The sequence below is a fragment of the Balaenoptera borealis genome (genome assembly GCF_965194805.1).
Source record: "Balaenoptera borealis genome assembly, chromosome: 8".
Taxonomy (NCBI): Eukaryota; Metazoa; Chordata; class Mammalia; order Artiodactyla; family Balaenopteridae; genus Balaenoptera; species Balaenoptera borealis.
Genome location: NC_138865.1, coordinates 109,247,768 through 109,268,660, shown reverse-complemented (window position 1 = coordinate 109,268,660; position 20,893 = coordinate 109,247,768). Strand labels below are relative to the sequence as shown.

The 20,893-nt window shown below is 50.9% G+C and overlaps 1 protein-coding gene across 4 annotated transcripts in view; it reads right to left on the bottom strand.

Moving 5' to 3' along the window:
• The window catches only part of GSN (gelsolin), a 55,716-nt gene extending 36,371 nt beyond the window's left edge, over window positions 1-19,345 (bottom strand). Inside the window, exons 1-2 of one of the 4 annotated variants that reach the window (XM_082402233.1) lie at window positions 19,202-19,345; window positions 6,892-6,981 (exon numbers count right to left, since the gene is read on the bottom strand). The gene's annotated coding sequence lies outside the window, so the exon portion shown is untranslated. The remainder of the gene's footprint in view (window positions 1-6,891; window positions 6,982-19,201) is intronic. The other 3 variants (XM_082402235.1, XM_082402236.1, XM_082402234.1) reach the window with 3 other exon arrangements.
• Between the last annotated feature and the right edge of the window lie 1,548 nt (window positions 19,346-20,893).

The window sequence follows — 20,893 nt, the reverse complement described above, 5'->3', positions numbered from 1 at the left end:
CATCATTCCCTGCTCAAGACCCTTCCACGGACCCCAGCACAAACTGGAAGAAGTCAGGACTCCTAAGCTTGGCTCTTAAGGCCCTCTGGGATTGGGACCTACACGCTCTTGCAGCCTCATCACCCACTGACACCCCCCCTCCACCTTGCCCCCGACACCCTCTGCGACACCTCTTGCCTCTATACGTCCTCAATCTCCTGCCTCCCGGAGAGCGGGTGTCTAGCCTCAGCGGTGCCTCTGACTGCATGACCTCGGGCAAGCTCTTTGCCTCCCTGAGCTTCAGTCTCCTCATCAGGCTATTGGAGGCCTTGCGCAGATGAGACAAGGTAAGGGAGTGAGCGTCAGGTGCCAGGCGGGCTTGGGAAACGCTAGCGCGGGAGCCATTGCCTCCTCCCTGCACCTGCACCTCCGTCTCCCCGACGCTGACAGCAGCTGGTAGGGATCGGCTCCTCTGCCCCAGCAGCAGTAGGGGCTCTGTCTCCCCCTTAAGCCCCGGAACTAAGACGCGCTCACAGCCGGCAGTGGCGGCCAGGCAGGGGAGCAGGAGGGAGGACGGCTTAGAGGAAAATTACCCGGCTCCGGCCCAGCCAACAGGGGCTCACAGCTGCCTCTGACAGAGGGGACTTGGGGGCCTGGCAGGCTCTTCCTGAGCCATGAACTTGGCCCCAAGCCCTGACCCCTGTCTGAGCTGGTAGGGGGGTACTCTGGGCCCCACTCCTCTGGGACACTCCCACTCTTTGGCATCCAAAGAGGCAGAGAGGAGGAGGAGACAAACCAGACAGGCCTTTGTGAGAGGAGAAAATTGGCTCCTGCTGCCACATGCTGGGGCCCCAGGCACTGACATGAAAAAAGGACCCTCTGTGCCCCATTGCCGTACATCAAACCCTACACCCTGGGGACCATGTCCTTGCGTCATATACTTTGAACCACGCCCATTGTCACATACACCGTGTTCTCTGTATCCCATACCAGACCCTGTGTTCCTCATACCTCGTCCTGCCTGTGTACCCTGGTGCACAGCCCACGTGCTGCGTCCCATGTCACTTATACCTTGGATCACGCACCATGCACCATGTCACTTCTGCTGTGTGATGTACTCTGTATAGACGGTCCCCGACTTGCGATGGTCCAACTTAACGATTTTCGGACTTTACGACTGTGCAAAAGCAATACACATTCCCTAGAAACCTGGTAGGGGAGCTAAGATCCCACGTAAAGTCAAGCAGAGGCTGAGCAGCCCCTCTGAGGCCCAGGGGAAAGCAGCCATGAGCTGCATGGTTCCCAAACACCTCTGCAGACCAGGTGTGCAGCAGAATTACCTGGGGAGCTCCTGAAAACCCCACACCCAGCGTCTGTCTATAGCTCGGGGTGGGGCCTGGGAACCTGGGGTTATGAGGCTCAACCTGGACTGGGAAACACTCATCAAAGCCCAACATCTCCTCTAGCACTTGGGGAAACTGAGGCCAGGCAGCACTGGGGACTTGCCAGATCTAGTCCATCAAGCAGTGGGAGGGCCTGGGCTGGAATTGGGGCCCCTCCCTGGTTCCTTCTCTCCTTCCCTCCTCCTCCCGCCCCACTCCTCCCTGGCCCTCAGCCTCCTGGTGACTCAGGGCTCTGAGTCATCCAGTGGCACCAGAGAGGAAACTTCTTAGGAAAAACAATCCCCAAACAAAGCTTCCCCTGATCTGGGGAACAGAATAGGCCCAGGGGGTTAAAAGAGGAAGGGGAGGAGAATACAGGGTGGAGTTGGAAGCTGGGACCCCAAGACTTGGTCTTTCCTCTCCACCACTGAGCCCTAGAGAAGGCGCTTCCCTGCTCCGACCTCAGTTTCCCCTGAGTAAATAACACCTACTGCTGCACATAGAAGCTCAATGTGGGCCAGGCAACATGATAGGTCCTTCTCAGCTTTGTCTTGCTGACAATGCTTCCCCAAAACTCATGGCTAGCATCATGCCCATTTTACAGATAGGGAAACTGAGACCCAGAAAGGTTCAGCCCAAAGTTACACAGTTAGGAAGTGCAGAGCAGAGTCCAAACCCAGGGCTGACTCCAAAGTGTTACTCTCACTCCTTTTAAAAATACCTACTGCGTAGCGTGGCATGCTGATCTTGTCTCATAACCGTGTAAGGTCAATGGTCCAGTAGGGGCTCAACCACACATGCTTTTCTCCTTTCTTCCCTGTGTCAGGCCCTGCCTCAGGACTCCCCGGCCCAGTGGGGCACACACATGAACTTGGGTATTCACCCAAATGGCTCTAGGCAGCAGGAACACAAGGCAGGAAGCACCCAGGTCCTGATGAACCACAAAGGAGCATTTGAGCAGGGCCTTGAAGGATGAATGGAGGTTTGTCTTTGGGGAACAGGGAACCAGCACGCCAGGCAGAGAGAACAGCAAAAGCAAAAGCTCGGAGGTGTTCCCCCACTGGAAAATGCAAACACTGGAGAGGCATGCCTGGGGTTAAGACCTGGTGGGTAAACACTGGAGGGGCCTGACTGCTAGGGGTCCTGGCCTGATCTGAGGCAGTGGAGGATTTTTTAAGCTCAGAGAGAATAGGCTCGGAGCTGGTTTCATCTCTGCAGAGGGCCTGGCTGGCGGATGAACTGGGAGTCAGGACTGGGACTTCCCCTGAGGCCTCCCTGGAGCTCCTCTTCCAAGCAGGCCTTGGGGACGACCCTAGATCCCTTGCTACTCACCCATGGGTCAGAGTCACCCCTGAGGGCCTCTTCCTCCACCATAGCTGGGCTGGGCAGAGGACAGGCGGGCCTCTCCTCCTGACCACATCAACCTAATCACATCGGCCTATAAATAGGGCCCTGCGGCTTAGTCTGAAATAGCTGTGCCAGGCCCAACTCCACAGGCACACAGTTCCAGAAATGCTCCTTCGCCTTGACACAGTTAAAACCCAAAACTTCCTCAGGACACTATTGTTCATGCTCTAATTCACTTTCTTAAACACGAGGAAGTGGGCTGGGGGGAAGAGCCCACCCACCTACTGCAGGCTATTGGAAATGGGCCTTGTGGCTTCTTTTCTGCTTTCCGCTCTCTGGGGACCCTGAGCAAGTCACTACCTCTCTCTGGGCCTCAGTCTCCCCAAATGTAAACTGGGAGGTTGCACTTGATATCCTTAGGGCCCTTCTAGTCAGGGTGCTCCCCAGAATTGTCTAGGGGACATTGTTACCTCTTTCCCAGTCTACTTGGGAACTTTGAAATTGTAAGCATTTTAAAAATTAGAATTGCAATAAAAACTTGAGACAGGCCCAAGCCATGCCACTGAAGGGCTGGGTGACCTTGGAGGAGTCACTATCCCTCTCTGGGCCCCAGATTCCTCAGTCATAAGATGAAGGTGCTGGTAGATTGATGCCTGAGGTCTATGACATTTTTTTAATTAAAATTTTTTTGTTTGTTTAATATTTATGAGAACAATGATAGGCCAGACTTGTGCTGAGTGCTGGTGCTAAAAGACAGGTAAGACCTGGTCCAGCTCTCGGAGCCCAGCCCTGTGCCACACCCCAGTGGGGGAAGTGTAAAGGCATTTCCAAACCACTCGGCATCCCACTATAGGCTCCCTTCAGGGCTTCTGGGGACACCTTGTTTCCAGTTCACATTACAGATTTATGGCCACAGAGGAGGCCTCCCAAAGGGGCAGATCATGACAAGGACTGGGGCATTACCAACCAACAGGGAAATAAAGATAACCAAGCCATCACTAGGTACCAGGCATATGCTTAGGACTTTACTTCCCCATCATTAATCCTCAACAACCCTAATATCACCCCCATTTCACAGATGAGGAAACTGAGGCTGAAAGGGGTTAAAGGACATGTCAAGGGGCACATAGCAAGTCAGAGCCAGAGTGATGCTCAGACCTGCTTGCCTCTGGAGCGCAGGGTGTAACCAAACCCCAGCGAAACAGCTCAGGAGGGCCAGCCAATGGGGGAATGACCCAACAGGGCACAGAACAGAAAGAGGCACAGAGCATTTTACTGTGTGTGTGTAGGTGGGTGGGACTGACAAGGCTTCACCCAGTGATACTCATTCTCTCCAACCAGTTCACAGCGTTGCCTCTTCGATCCGCCCTCCCCTCTGCCTCCCACCAACAACTGATTGTTCTCAAATCCCATTGCTCAAGCCACTCCTCAGCTCAAGACCTGCCATGGCTCCCTGACACCCAGAGGATCGGGACCCTGCATTCAAAGCCTCTCCCATGCGCGCTCTCCCAGTCTCCCCACCTCAACCCCACCCTCCTGCTTTAGCTACTCTGCTCACTAGTCCCCAAGCACAGAGGTTCCACCAGGGGGCCAAGCCGTTGCACGGGCACCTCCCTTTCCTGGAATGCCCATCCTCTCAGCCTAGCGCCTGACTCAGGGGGAAGCCCTCTGTGGCTCCCAGGGCCCCAGGCGTCAGCCACCGCAAGTCTGGATCTCCCAGGGCAGGACAGGGTCTGATTCACCTCCTCTCCCCAGTGCAGAAGTTCAGCAATGAAAAAAATGCAAGGAGCCCAGAGAATGCTGGAAAGTACACATTTCAGGGCTGCCCAACACCAAGCCTTGTACTGAGGAACAGCGTCAGGATGCCACAGTGTGGAAGAGCCAAAAATTACAGCCTCGGGGCTCATCAGGGTGGGACTTGTGACTCTCTCTTTCAAGCGTTCTAATAATGAAATCGGGGCAAACCTCTCCCCTACTTTAAAACTTTCAGTGGTTCCCCAGGGGTCTAGGAAAAAGTCCAAACCCTAACCAAGGTCCCCAAGGGCCCGCACGACCAAGGTGCTGGCTGGTCTCCAGGCCCTTCTCTCGTTGTGCTCCCTTCTTTCAGTTCCTCAAGGCCTCACTCATGCTGTTCCCTCTGCCTGGGGCTCTGTCCCTACCCACTCAGCCACCTTCTACTTCTTCTTCAGGTCTGAGGGTTTTCCGGAAGGCCTCCCTCATCTGTCCAGACAAGATCCCATCACACCCACCCAATCCCATATGCTCCCGTGACGCTGGTCCTTTCTTTCATAGCTGAGGAAAGAATGAAATTGTTATGTGTATAACAATGTATGTAAGACTCAACACTGTAAGACCATGAGGGTTGGAAAAATCTCGTTCATTGCTGATTCTCCATCACCCAATCCAGGGCCTAAATATCTGTCATGTGAATTCAGGCATGAAAGAATGAACGAGTGAATGAACTATGTTACTATAGTATAGCATGTATAGTAACTATGTTACTATACGTGTAACTCAAGAAAGAAGTAGTCAGAATCCTGCTGAATGTTTGAGGCAAAAAACCAGGGCCCTGATGAGGAAGGTCAGAGAAGTAGGAGATAAAATGAATGGTGCAGCCCACCAGAAGCAAAAAGAAGAGAGAGCTTCTAGAAGGAGGAGGTATCCGAGGCTCCAGAGAGGTAGGACATGGAGAGCGGAGGAAACACCACTGGATTTTGACAAGCAGGAGGTCACCGGGGGGGTCCCCTCAGAGGTGGGCGTGAGGTAGGGTACAGCACAGGGATGGAGGAGGGAAGGGGTGGACACGCAAAGCCCTCAGCTGACAGGTTCTCACTCGGTGGGTGCTCACTTCTGCAGAAGTGGGAAAGCAGAAGATGGTCCCTGTGTCATTGTCGCCAAAAGCATTAACACAGCATAACTCTCTTTTTGGTGACAGATCGCTTTGAGGCACTTCGGCTCTGGGAGTTGTCAGGGCTCAGTCTCAAAATCAGGAGCGTCAGAACCAAGATGGCCCCCATCCCTCCTCTCTGGGCAGCACCAGGGATGCCCCTTTATCTAGAACCCTCGGGATGCGGCTACAATTGGACAAGTCCCCCTCTCCGGACCCAGCGGGCCTTGTAGGAATCCCCAGCTTTGAGGACACAACGTTCTGGAGACCATCGGAAGACCCTTTCATCTAAGCGTGGGGAAAGAGGAACAGCTCCAACTGCAGTTGGCTTGTCGTGTCACCCCCTGGAAGCCAGCTGGGCTGCAAGGATGAGTAAGCCCTGAGGCATGCGGCCCCTTCTCCTTTTGGCAGCTAAGGGTGATGTCATGACCTGGAGGGGTGTTTTCCAGGCTCTCCGCACGGTTGCTATCACAAACTCACTTCTTTCTTTCTGTTCCGACACTGGAAGCTGGGTTATTCCCCTAGTGCAGATCCTTCCCCTTTCCACAGCTCACAAAGCCCTTCAGCATCTATGAGCTCGTGCAGTACTCACGACAACCTTGTTAGGTGACTGGGGGAAACCAATGCACCCATTTTATAGGCAGAGAAACCGAGACCCGAGCTGGCACCTGAACCAGGTCTCCTGCTTCCAGCCGAGGACTCTGCACTCCACCCCCTGCCTCTCAGCCTCCTTCAGCGGGTCACCTGTGAATCTGATAGTCAGGCGGGCCCCGCCCTGCCGGCCATCCCAGGTGGGTATGACTCATCCACTTTCCCCATGACTCACCCTTCTCACTCCTCCTATGGTCAACAAGCCTGGAGCCTCCTTGGCAGCTGTACCCCAGCTTTTCTCACCTCTCCAGAGAATTCCTACACCTCCTCCTCACGGGAGTCCGCCCTCTTACCGAAGCGCTAACAGAGGCCTTGAGAGGGAAAGCGCTTTCCTACAGTCACCCAGCGCGCAAGCAGCACAGCCAGGGTCGGGGCCCCCCAGGAGCCCTGGCACCCAGCCCAGTTCTTGCCTCTTCCCCACGGGATCACCCTTGCCTGGCCTCCGTCTCAAGGGAGGGTGAGGAGCAAATGAAGGAAGTAATGAGCAGAAACGTTCGCTGAGCCTTTTACTAGAAAAACCTCAGGGACCGCCTTTGAATCCACTCGTGGTGACCAGCAGCTGCTTCCACAGTCCCCTCCAGACTCCCCTGGGCAGCCAGGGCTGGGTTTAGAAGGACGCCAGGGTGTCTGCACTGCTCTACCTACCTTGCAGGGCTGCTGGGTGAAGAGGGTTGCTCCTGTCGGGAGGTGTCGGGACCAAGGCGGAAGCACGGTACAGGGGGTTATCAGCACCACCTGTAAAGAAAGGGCCAAGACTCCCAGGGTCAGGGGCTCAAGGTCATCTGGTCAAAGCCCCATGTGATGCTTCCACTTGTCCCCAATCCCCACCCCCCTCCACACCAAGATCACATAGCCCCTACTTGCACACCTCCAGCAATGCGGCACTCACTTCCTGCCAAGGCTGCAAGACCTTCTGTTGGAGAGTCTGGCTGGTTAAAAGGCTTGTCACAAGGATGTGCTAAAATCTCTCTTCCTATGCCTCATACACACTAGTCCTAACTCTACCCTCTGGGGTCACCCAGAACAGGTCTGCCACCCTGTTTCCCAATGTCTCCATAGAGACTTGAAGACAGTGACCCTGGGCCCCTCAAGTCTTCTGCAAGTTGTACACCACCCCTTCCTCCAGCTCTTCCTGAGATCAAGGTGTCTGGTTCCCTCCCCCTGCTTCCCTGATCTACTTCAAATGAACCCTGTCCCTACTGACAGCACAAGGCTCAGAATTAAACATTTAGCTGAGCTCTATCCAGGGCAGGGCAAGCAGAACTCTCACCGCCATCATTCTAGATATCATGCCTCTATTAATCCAGCCTGAAGTCCCACGAGCATCGAAGGTAACCTCATTGCATGACTGAATTTAGCTTATGGTCAGCTTCAGAGCTGTGGTTCAAGATCCTGGAGTTAGACAAAAATGGTCCCTCATTTAACTAATATGTAACTTAACCAAGTTCCTTCATCTTTCTGAGTCTCAGTTTTCTTCTCTGTGAAAGAGGGATTATGTTAGAACCTACCCCATAGGCTCATTATGAGGATTAAATGAGATAAAATACGTCCAGGGTTTTGAACAGTGTATGTGCTTACTCTGATTATTAATCTCTAAGCCTTTTTCTAAACATTATATCTTTTTCATCCTGTACTGGTGCAGATTGGGGACCCAAGCTGTTTACATGCCATGTCCCCACCTCTATGCTTAGCATTGCTCTATTATTGCAAGACTGTATTATCACTGTCTGGTGACGGGTCTTTCTCTCCCATCAGACTGTGAGCTCCATTAGACTGTTTTGCCTTTGAAGCTCCAGCGCTGCCACGTGACCTAGCAGACAGCCGGACCAGTGGGTATACACTGGATGACTAAACGAAGGGCCAGCCTACGCCGGCCCCAGAGTAGATCATGCAGCCCAGTCTTTCAGCTCCCACACTTTCAGGGACAACCTGGATCGCCACCCTCCCTCACTCCCAGACTCATTCACGGCTCATCCACATTCAGGCAGCAGCTGAGCACACTGGCTCCTGCCTGAACTGGAAAATTTCTCTGCCCAAACCTGCTTCTCCAAGCCAAGGGGAGAGAGTCCAAGATTCCAGATTCAGTGGAGCCCTGCAGGCTCCTGGGATTAAGACACAAATCAACCCTATTCTTAGCTGACAGTAAATGGCCCAGACATTCCTGTGGATTTCTGCATTGTGAGTGGCACCAGTGCATAGCAAGGGATCTGGAAAGAGGTTGGGCGCTTATCTTGGCCCCATGACCTAGAGTTAAACGCCACCTCCATGGGCCCTCTTCAAAGAGTTCCACAGAAACTTCCCAGTTCCGCGGGATAGATCAAAGTAGAGCTGGGTTCCTGCAAATGACTAATGACTTCCCACTTTCTGTTAACTCCCTGAGGACAAACCTTTCAATTCCAGCCCCCTTCTCTTTGACACACCTCCAAATCTCACGCTCATCCTTACCAGCAGTGCTGCATTTGTTCCCAAGTGTCACCTGTTTCACCCTCAATGCTCTCCACCTCAACATCAGCACCATCACCCACCATGCACACACTGGGCCAGGCCAGACACCGGGGCACCAACCTCTTCAGCCTTCCCTGCTCTGTCACTCTCAGCTGCAAAACTGCCTGCTGGTTCTACCCTAATGCATCCACTTCTCCCCACCCCCACTGCCAACATTTTGGTCCAGGCACCACTGCCTCTCACCTGGGATACTGCAGTGCTTCCTACCTGGTCCTCCCACTTCCTCTCTCCTCCCCTACAGAGCAAGCCCAGACCACGTTACTCCTCTGCTCAGACTCGACCATGGCTCCCCGACAGCCCCCAGATAAAACACAAGATCCTCGAACCTTTCAACGCCTTTTACAATCTGCCCCCATCAGCGCCTTGAGCCTCAGCTCTCATCGGTTCCTGTCTTCCACCCACACCCCTCCAAGCTCCAGCCAGACACAGCTGCACTCTGTTTCTTGAATCTTCCTGTAATCTTTGCACAGACTGTTTCCTCTGTTCCTGAACTCTCTTCCATCCCTGTTCTTCTTTTCTCCCGCTCATGATCAAGCCCAGCTTTCCTCCAAGAACTCTTCTCTAACCTCCCCTTCCCCCGTGAGGTTGAGCTCCTCTGAGCCACCACCCATCTCCCCTATCACACTGTTATGGTCTGTTTCCAAGTCAGCCTCCCCCATCAGACCAAGACCTGCTCCTGGCTATCCCAGCGCCTAGTCTAGGGCCACCACAGCTCAAGATTCATTGAAGGAAAGAACTAGTAAATCACATGCATGCACACATGCGTGTACACGTGTGTGCACACATGCATAAACACTCATGCGCACACGCGTTCACAGAGATGGCAAAGGGTACAGGTGCTGCCATCTATGGGCAAAAAGAGCATTACACTCTTTTCCAGGCTTTGGACACCGGGAGCCCCAGAGTTTCAAACTCAACTGGATTTAGAATTAGCTCCAGCTAACTCCAAGTTGGTCTGTTTTCCATTTTGGACCTTAAGGCTGCCACAACTTAGAAACAAGGTCCATAAACCACTAGCTCTAGTCTACCACCCACTTGTTGGATGGAGCCATAAAGAGGAGGTCTCCTTCCAGTACTCACCACCCCAGTCTGGGGCTCGCGTGGTGCCTGTTTGCTGAATTATATCTTAGAGAGGGAGAGAAGCACTTTCTAATAGTCAGAGCTGCCCACAAGTGGAAAGAGTGGGCAGAGAGCTTGCCGTTAGTGAAAGTGCACAAGCACCAGGAACCCCATCTGTTTGGGTGGCTGAAGAGGAGCTTTCTGCCCTGGAGGGAAGGGGTGGTTGGGGGAGGCTGGAACAGAGGTGTTCTATCCTAAGAGACTGCTCCCAGCTCGCTGGGAGGACCCTCAGATTTTGTGGGGGCAACATGTTATCTGTCCAGTAATGCCAGAAGGGTTCAAATGGCCGCCCCAATGACAACAGCTGTCATTTTTTGAGCACCTACCGAGTGTTAAATTCCTTACATACACCATGTCTCATCCTCACAATAACTCAGCCAGCAGACGTCACAGTCCTTATTTTGTGAAGGAAGAGCACAAGTTCAGAGAGGTGAAGCAATGTGCTCAGGGTCACACAGCTAAGATGTCGGGGCAGCTCCCATCAAGTCAGGCTGCCTCCCCGATACCTTGGTCTCACTAAATTTCAAGCTATAAGGCTGGGCCTCTTGCTCACTAGAGAAAAATATAAAGCTCCACTTACTCTAGACCGGGGTTAGCAAACTTTTACAGTAAAGAGCCAGAAAGTGAATATTTTAGGCTTTGCAGGCACATACCCTCTCTGTTGCATATTCTTCCTTGTTTGGTTTTGGGTTTTCTTTTTTACATTTTCACATTTAAAAAAATGTAAAAACCATTCTTAGCTTAGAGACATACAAAAACAGGCTGGGGCTTCCCCGGGGCTGTAGTTTGCAGCCTACAGCTACAAAAGAATAATATTTATAATCTTGAGTATAAAAACTTCTGGTGGAAATGTTTATGCCAAATGCTAGGTCCTTCAGCTGTATTTCTCCCCCTTCAGATGGCTTCCTACTGAGTCACTCTCTCCTGAAGAAGAGCCCTACCTCGCTCTGCAATTAGGTAGCAAAATATTTCAAGGGCTGTTCAGATTCTAGAAACTCATAACTGTGGATCAAATACAGTTCAACTCAGTGTTGTGAAGAGAGGAGGGAGGCAAATACGATGGGTAGAAAGAACCTCAAAAAGAAGACATCAAGAGATGTGGGCTCCGGCTTCCCTGGTGGCGCAGTGGTTAAGAATCCGCCTGCCAATGCAGGGGACACGGGTTCGAGCCCTGGTCCAGGAAGATCCCACATGCCGCAGAGCAACTAAGCCCGTGAGCCACAACTACTGAGCCTGCGCTCTAGAGCCCACGAGCCACAACTACTGAGCCCACGTGCCACAACTACTGAAGCCCGCACACCTAGAGCCCGTGCTCTGCAACAAGAGAAGCGACCGCAATGAGAAGCCCGTGCACCGCAACAAAGAGTAGTCCCCACTCGCCGCAACTAGAGAAAGCCCTCGTGCAGCGACGAAGACCCAATGCAGCCAAAAATAAATAAAATAAATAAATTTGTATATAAAAAAGAAGAGATGTGGGCTCTAGTCTGGGCCCTTACCAAAGGATTTAGAATCTTACTGTGCAAAGTGTGGTCCCTGACCCAGCAACATCTGCATTACCTGGGAGCCTGTTAGAAATGCAGAGTGTCAGGACCCACTCCAGACCTATGGAACCAGAATCTGCATTTTCACAAAATCCCCAGGTGATCTGTGTGCAGGATAAGCTTGAGATGCTCTAGAACATCCCTTACATCCAACTGCAACATTGTTAACAAAACCCTTCCCCTGAGGAGAGAAAGGGTCCAAAGGCATCTTTTTTTATGTTGTAATATTAAGTCTCTGCCCTAACATCTGCACCACTGACCTCAAAAAGCTTGAGGTCACCCACTTTAGGATGCACAATCAAGAGACCAAGACCTGCCGTTGGATCTTGTAATTAAGCCTTTGACTGGTGGAAAAGTAGACCCAGGCAGACCAAAGAAGGTGCCCATCCCCATTTCACAGTGGCGGAAACAGGCTAGAGAGGAAAATGACTTTCACAGGACAACACTGCCAGGACAGGCTCGGGGTCTGACCACGACCAAGTTCCTTTCTTCCCAGGCCTTGGGTTTAATAATAACTGAAATCCTTTTGGTTTAGACCGGAACTTTTGAAATCTCACAAGTGGTGGAGCAGCAATCAGAGAACTTGCTTTGGGCTTTAGGAAATTCACTTGCTCTCGCTGGGCATGAGCACCCCTGGCCATGAAGTGAGGAGATGGGACCAAGCAACTCCCAAGGTCCAGCCGTTATGGTTGGAATCTGGAAACGGTTTCAAGGCGAGGAGGCAGTCAGGAGAGAAGCCTTCAGCACAGGGTGACCACAATCACAACAAAGTCTCTGCACTGGAAACACAAAGGCAAGTCCATCTGTCCTAAGCGTGGAGGCAGAGCAGTGACCGGGCATAAGCTCAAGGTCTTACGGCAAGTGCCAAGCAGAAACTGGAGTGAGAACCAGATTCTCTCTGCCTCTCCAGCCTGGGATCTTAATCGTTATCCCTTACTGATGCTGAACTGTGCAGATCTACAGGCATACCTCGTTATATTGCACTTCTGTTTATTGTGCTTCATAAATACTGTGTTTTTCACAAATTGAAGGTGTGTGGCACCCTTCGAGCAAATGGTCTTGTGGCATCATTCTTCCAACAGCATTTGCTCACTTTGTGTCTCTGTGTCACATTTTGGTAATTCTCGCCATATTTCAGACTTTTTCATGATTATTATATTTGTTATGGTGATCTGTCATCAATGATCTTTGCTGTTACTACTACGACTCACTGAAGTCTCAGATGATGGGTAGCATTTTTTAGCAATAAAGCATTTTTTAATTAAGGTATGTACATTTTCTTTTTTAGACAGAATGCTATTGCACACTTAACAGACTACAGTATAGTGTAAACATAACTTTCACATGAGCTGGGAAACCAAAAACCTTGTGTGACGCGCTTTATTGCAATATTCACTTTATTGTAGTGATCTGGAATCGAACCCACAATATCTCCAAGTTATGCCTGTATTTGCTAAATGAAGAAATAAAGTAGATGCTTCAGGAAAATGGTCCCTGAGCCTTCTAACAGGACAGCTTGCCTTTTGATAATCAGCTTCCAATGCTCCTTAAAGAATGCTGCCGCCCTTGTGAATGGCTGGTGGAAATAAAGAACTGCTACAACCTTTCAAGGGTGGCAATTGGGCAAAATGTAGCAAAAGCTGTAAATACATCATTTTTGACCCAACAACTTCATTTCTTGGGCTCTCTTGTAGAAAATAACGAAAGAGGAACAATTTAGGCACTAGAATGTTCATTGCAGGATTGTTTATAAACAGCCTGGATGCCTAATAATAGAGGATCAGTTAAGTGAACAATTCACACCATAGATACAATAATAGAGAATAATAAAAAATCAGGTCAGCGTTTATCATTTTAATAATAAAAACGTAAAACTTGTTTTTTACAAATAAAATGCATTATTTCATTTCTTTAATTCCTCCAGACTATTGGAATGAAAGATTTTAAATAAACATGCATTTATCTTCTTAGGTAGACTATACTTTTGTTTCCTAATCATTTATTTTTTATTTTTATTTTTTTTTTGACATCTTTATTGGAGTATAATTGTTCTACAATGGTGTATTAGTTTCTGCTTTATAACAAAGTGAATCAGCTATACATAATACATACATCCCCATATCTCCTCCCTCTTGCGTCTCCCTCCCACCCTCCCCATCCCACCCCTCTAGGTGGTCACAAAGCACGGAGCTGATCTCCCTGTGCTATGCCGCTGCTTCCCACTAGCTATCTATTTTACATTTGGTAGTGTATATATGTCCATGCCACTCTCTCACTTTGTCCCAGCTTACCCTTCCCCCTCCCCGTGTCCTCAAGTCCATTCTGTAGTAGTTCTGCATCTTTATTCCCGTCCTGCGGGAAAAGGTTCTTCATGACCTTTTTTTTTTTTTTAGATTCCATATATATGTGTTAGCATACGGTATTTGTTTTTCTCTTCCTGACTTACTTCACTCTGTATGACAGACTCTAGGTCCATCCACCTCACTACAAATAACTCAATTTCGTTTCTTTTTATGGCTGAGTAAGTATACTTTTAAAACTCTTTTAAAAATTAAATTTAGAGTACTAAATAACATGAAAAAATATTTATGTTATAACGTTGGAAAAAAACTGAAAAGAATAGAAGATTACAAACGTGGTATGACCACAATTATATGGGGGTAAAAAAAAAAAAAATGTGCTGAAAATATCAGGAAGGAAATGCACCCAAATGTTAGCAGTGATTATCTCATGTTGGCAGAATTATGGACAGTTCTCATTTTTTTATGCTATTTTTATTTTCTACATTTTCTATCATAAAGAGTTATCATATTTAGAAAAAGAAAAAAAGTCAGTGGAGGAGGTGGGGAAAAGTACCCATATCCCATGGGTATCCCACCCATACCACTTTGCCACTCCCTCAAAATTAACTAGTATTTACTGAGTACCCACCAAGGGCCCAGCACAGCCACAGCCACTATAAAAGGAAAATTAAGGGCCAAGCCCCACCCTGAAGGCTCACATATACCAGGTATATATTCTTTGTCTGGCAAATAAGCAGAGCCCAGATGATATCCTTGTTGAAGCTGGAAAGAAATAAGGTAGTTTGCTTAACCAGTTCAGCAGAATAAATAAATCCACTCCCACTAGTGTGGTGGCGCCTTCATCCGAGTTCCCTGAGAAGCTCTGCGGCTCTAACTGCTGCTGGAGCCCCCTTGGGAAGAGCATGTTTCAGGGATACATTTCAGCCCAGGAAGAAAACTGTTATCCCTGAGTCCAAGCATTGAATGTAAGAGGTTCTGAGGCAGAACCAGCAAGGTACTGGAAGGAGTAGGATGGGGGGCCTGGGAAGGAACCTAACTGGCCATGTGGCCCCTGGGGACCCCTGGGCATGAGAGCTCACATCTCCAGGCCTCGGTTTCCTCATCTGTGAAATGGGACCCATAACAACCTCAGGGCTACTGTGAGGCTCAAAAAAAGAGAAAGTAAGGCATTTCAGCTCTCTGGGCTGAACTTCAGTTTCCTTATCTGTAAAACTGAGTCAATATCTCCTCCCTAGCAGAGCTGTTAAAAGATTAAACAAGGTGGTGAAGACAAAAAGTGAACACAGACAGTAAGAATACTACAGACAGGGGCCCTCATCCTTATTGCTTATAGAACAGGGACTAGGATACATGAATGAATCCTAGGCCTCAACTTCCTTATCTGTAAAATGGGCAACCAATTCAACACACAAAGACCAAATTTATGAACAGTAGCTGAATCTCCAGCTGGCACTGGTGCAAGTCACTTAAACAAAAATGACTGCTGTGGGCTCACTTTATGCTTACAGACGTGCGGGTCCCATGTTCCTGCACTGAGCACAAAGCCCTCTGACTCAGAGGCCACCAGAGCTGGGAAAGCCTGACGTTATTCCATCCACCCACCTAGTGCCAGGAGGACACTGGGGCCCAGAGGAAGGCAAGGATTAGCTCAAGTCACCCAGTATTTTGTCAGTGGCAAAACCAGGACCCAAGCCCAGGCCTTCTGCTGTCCAGCCTTGCCCACCACGCCTACTGCTGTCCTCTGCCCTGCCCTTAAATTGTTGATGTGGTCCCAGGCAGGGCAGGGGAGAGCAGTCAGTCTACATCCGGGGGTGGAGGGTGGGGAAGAAAAGCCAGAGAGCAGCAGGAACCCAGCCTGCCTGTGGTCTCCAAACTCTCAAACCACACCAGGCTGAAATATGACACAGGCTCACTCAGTTGAAAGGGAGGAGATATTTTTACTTAACATCCCCCAGCTGCCTGAACACTGGTCTCTTTCTTTCCCTCCCCCCCAAAATGCATAGCTCCTGGGACCTGGTTCTCCCTGCTTCTGCCAGCATTTTCTCAGGAAATAACCGTGGGGCAAGAGGGGTGCCCACTCTTCCCGGCTTCCTCGGAAAGCTTTCCAGAGCATGGGCTCAAATGGTGAAAGGAGGGAGACAGGGCCTGGCTGGGCCCCCTGCTAACTCTCTGAGTGACCCTGGGCAAGTCTGTGTCCTCTCATAGCCTGAATTCCCTAAAATGGAGGGGAGATGGACCTACACTCTGGAGTCCTGTAGACAGTGCAGAAAAGCATGAGTTTCCTCACAGTCCCGAGAGGCCCCTCCAGGCCTGTGTGCTGCAGAGGTGAGCTCCCCAAGCCACGCACACTGATTTGCATCCCTCGTCACAGCCACAGCAAAACTCCCCCTCAGTTCTCATCATGTCAGGACTAAACAGAACCTCCTGGAGAACATTTAGTGCAGTGATTAAGAGCTACAGCTCTACAGTCAGACCTCCAGAATCCTGGCACCGACACCTAACAGCTTCACAACCCGAGGCACGTTATTTAGCCTCTCTGAGCCTCAGTTACCTCCTCTATAAAAGCGGATAATAGTAGCTACCTTAGAGGAATGGTTGTGGGGAACCAACAAAGTAATTAATGCTCCAGCACTTGTTTTACTAAAAGGTAGCTTTTTATTATTATCACGGAGACCAACATCTCCATTTTACAGATGAGGTCACTGAGGCCCAACAAACTGGGACTTGTCCAAGGTCACTCAGAAGAACTCAGACTACAGCTCCACTCCTAGGTCAGTGTGTCTAACTTCTCGTAGTCCTACAATCTCTAATAACCAAATATACATGCTCAGAGACTAGATACAGGCTGTAAAGTTTTCTTGAAGGAAACCAGAGACCAATGCCTCAGCGAAGGATGACAGACCATGCAGAAATCATCTCCATGACCTGGCAACTTCTCATGAGAGACCCAAACTGCCCACATGGAGTGGGGAGAAGTGACCCTCTGGCACTGCATGGCTAAGCAAGAAGTGTGAAGGCATCCAGTCTACAGCTCTTGTGTGTGCCAGCTTGGCAGAAGTGCACACAAGGCTGTCAACAGGGGCCACCTCTTCAGAAAGAAGGGGGTTAGAGGGATGAAGCCCACTCTATACTCTTCTTTACGTTTGAATCTTTAACAATATTTTTTTGCTTTAAAAGTAAAACCCAAGACTGAACAACTCAGAATAACTTAGCAACCTTATCCAATAGCTATAAGCCTATTGTCTGCTTTTAGATGAAATTTACTGCAGGTTCTGACAGGTTCTTCAGCTGGGCTTCCAGAATCTGCCACTCTAGTCCATTCCGTGGTCACTGCTCTGGTCCAGACCTGCACTCTCTTGACCATCCAACAGCCTCCCTGGGATCTCCCTGCCTCCAGTTAGCCCCTTCCAATGCATCTGCTACATCAGCCACAAGATTAATGAGAGTTTTGATCACTGCCTTCAGGATAAAGTAAGTCCAAGCCCTTAGTTTACAATCTAGTTCCATTTTGATTTACAGTCTCAACTCCCACCACTCCACCTTTCGCTCATCTGCCATTCTAGCCATGTTGATTGTTCAGAAAACCTCAGTGCCTTTGCCTGAGCTGTTCCAGCTTCTTAGAATGCCTCTTCCCCAATCGCTTTATCCTCATCTCCAAGGCCTGGGTCAGCCAGACAGACCTAATCACCCCTTTAGGCTGAAGTAGCTCTCAGTATTGCATGTTTGTTCCAACCACTATAGATGAGAAGCATCTTGAGGACAAATAGCTTTGTCCTCCTCAAGGCTCTGGGGCCCCTCACAGGGTAAGACACAGAACACGGGCCCAGAAGAGCGCTAAATCAAGGACGGAGGGAAGGAAGGAAATGCCCTGAGAGGCAACTCCTGCAGCCTCCTCCTGGGAGCCGCTTGCTTTTCCAGATTCATGTTAGTCCACAATAAAAAAGATTATGGAAAATTCTGGAGTAAAGTTCCTTTCCCTGATTCACACGGAAACATTTGCTGCTGTGAAACTCACCCGGGTGCCAATCCAAGCTCCCCCGGCTGTTTACAATTTCCCTGGCATTTATAAATAGCGAGGCCCCAAAGAGGAAAATGGAGTTTCAAGGGAGTTGGATGCCAGCTGTCCCCACTCCCAGCCCTCCTCCTTTGTTCCAAGGCCTCTACCCCTTAATTAACATCCCCAAGAAACACCAGCCAGTGCCCCGACGTGTGGGTGTGTGTTGGGGCAGGGGTGTTGCTGCAGTGCTCAGTTTCTTTGGGAAGGGAACTCGAGACTCAAGAAAGAGTCTAAAGCCCCACCAGCTAGAAGGAGTCAGCTAAGTGAGGCCTGGAACTGGGTCCCAGCCCTGCCCCTTCCTCATTGTGTGACTATCAGCCAGTCACAAACTCTCAGGGCCCTTCAGTTTTCTCAACTGTGGAACGAACAGGGCTGGGGGGAGACTCCAACAAGCTATAGTCACTGTAAAGTGGAGTGCAGCAAGAGTTCACAGTGCCCTGGTCAGAAACATGGTCCTGGGAGAACAGGACCTGCAGGATTAAGCCTCAGAAAAGCCCCCAGAGGCCCTGCCTTCCACAAAAAGCAGTTACCCCCAGGGCAGCCCTGAATGTCTTTGGCTCTACAGAGTTCTGGGTGTTGTAAAGATGTCCTCTCTGCTCTGAGGAAGATGTGAGAGCAGGATAAGGAGTGGATGTCTGGGCAGATGAGGGGCCGCAGAAGAAGCCAATGTCCCCCAACAGTCTCCAAGGACCCAGGCTTCCTTCTGGCCACTGCCCAGAGCAGCCGGCCTGCACTGGGCCAGGAAACACTGCTGTAATCACAATCTGGGGCGTTTGGACCCAAGAAGAGATGGGGGCCTAGAGGGAAAGGGAGATTCCCATCACTGTCTTCAACTCTGAAAGAAGTTTCCGTGTGAGTCAGGGAAGAGAACACACTCTGCAGGGCGGGGGAAGAGACGGTACCGACAGGTAGCAAATGCAAGCGGATTCTGGAGTAGGAGGAAGAACTTTCTAACAGTCCTGGGCCCTGAAAGAGGAAGGAGGTGGAGGGCTCCTCATCGTCGGCGGAGCGCAGGCAAAGGCGTTAACCCTGGAGTCCAGGATCCGCGGAGCAGACCGCCCCCCAGCGGAGCCGCCGCCCAGCCCGCGGGCTGGAGACCGCCGGCAAGCGAGGGCAGGGGTGACCCCGGGCCCACTTAACCCCAACCGCGCGAACTGGGTCAAAGTTAGTTCAGGTGCTTGCAGCAAACGGGGCCTGTGGGTGGAGGCCTGAGCCTCCTCCTCCCCCGCCCTAAGCCTCCAATGCAACTCTCCTTGGTCCCCTGGAAGACCAGCAAGGTGAGGGAGGAAGCTCTTCTCCAGCGACGCCCCGGCTGCCGGGCCGAGCTCCAGGCGCGGGCAACCTCGGACCGGACCGCGAGAGGAGGGAGAAGGACCCAGAGGCCCGGGATCCCCAGATGCCCCAGGGTCGTGGTCGCTCCCCTCCCCTACCTGCTGCTGCGGCGCTGGCGACGGCGGCTGCTGCGTCCAGCTGTGCTCAGCTGGTTCCTGGCTGCGGGGCAGGGGCGCTGCGGTCGCCGGGCTGGGATGGGCAGGGCGCGGGCGGGAGCCGCCCTCAGGGCGGGGCCGCCGGGCGGTCGGGGGGGAGAGGGGAGGAGCGACGGCTCCTCCCATAGGCGGCGGGGAGGATGGCGGCTCCGGCTCCTGGCTGGGTTTCGTGGAGTGCACTGCATGTGACTTTGCCCCAAACCCCTCGCTACTTGCCCAAGGAAAGCATCAAGCTCCCTGCTTTACACGGGAGGGAACTGAGGCCCGGAGGCGGAGGGGAGATCTGCAGGAACCTGGGGGGCAGGGGAGGAGACCCGGGGAGCGCTTGAGCTGGGCTGGGGCCAAAGAGCTCAATTGGAATGGGCAGCGTGAGGAGGCAGATTCAGCTCCGGGGGAGGTCAGGCTTCAGGAGGCAAAACCACTGAAACCTGGGCAACCCACAAAACCGAGGAGGCGTATAAGCAGCAGCTAGACCCACTGAAGGGAACAAAGGAGCAGAATGATTCCCAACTGCATTCAGAAACAAGAAATAGAAGAAATGCCAAAGCGCATCCTTGTCTTTAAAATATTAAGCGGCGGCTTTGGAGTCACACCGCCTGGGGTGGACCCCCCTGACACTTACTAGTCCTGTAACTTTGGGCAAGTGACTTAACGTATCAAAGTTTCAATTTCCTCACCTGTAAAATGGGCATCATAGTTTCCTCTTCATAGGGCTGTTGGGAAGACTCAGTGAGAGAAAGACTCAACACAATGGCTGGTACTGTGGGTTCTCTATAAATGGACGTTCTTATTAGTGTGATGGCGAATATTATTTTAGATGATAGAGCAAATCCACACTGTCAAAAAGATGAATGCAACGTCACTTTTAAACAAATGTAATATTTTATTTATAGCAATAGCATCTCACATGCATTTGACAGAGAGCCATTTACGTTGGAGGAGGGCATAGGACAGCCTCCCAACAGTCCTGTGCAAATGTGATATCCTGGCCTCTTGCAGCTGCTCTGTGACTCCAAGTTGGGAGGATTCACACTACAGGAGACTAGACCAGATGACTGAGATGTCCATTCCCAGCTTAGGTGCTGGCAGCAGTCCCATGTTCAGCTGGGTAAACTTCCCTCCAACAGAAGGTAAAATGTACCCAGTCAATAATTGCCAAGTGCTGGGAATCAGAGACAGAAAAGCTGGTGTTGTCAAAGTAGCAGAGAAGCTAAGAGCACACACTCACTTCCTGGTTTTTCCTAGTTCTTCCACTGAGTAGCAGTCAGGGAAGCCACAGGGCCTGGGGAAATCCCAGCCTGGCTCTTCCTCCTGCCCCCAATCCCTTTCTACAACTCTAGTAATTACAAGAACCATTTCTTGAACACCTTGTGCCATGCTCTGGGCTTCCCACATGCTACCGACGTTCATCCTCACCTTACCCGTTCCCTGCTCCCCCAAGGTAAGCGTTACCATGTGCAGTTTTCAGATGAGGAGACCCAGGCACAGAGAAGGTTAAGTAGCTCTCCTGAGTTCACACAAGTGACACTGTACATGTCTGAGTCTTTGGCCCCCTCTCCTTTGCTCAATGTCCTCTGTCATACTCTACCACTCTTCCTGGCTTGGCAAACTCTGTCCAGTTCCACATTCTCTGAG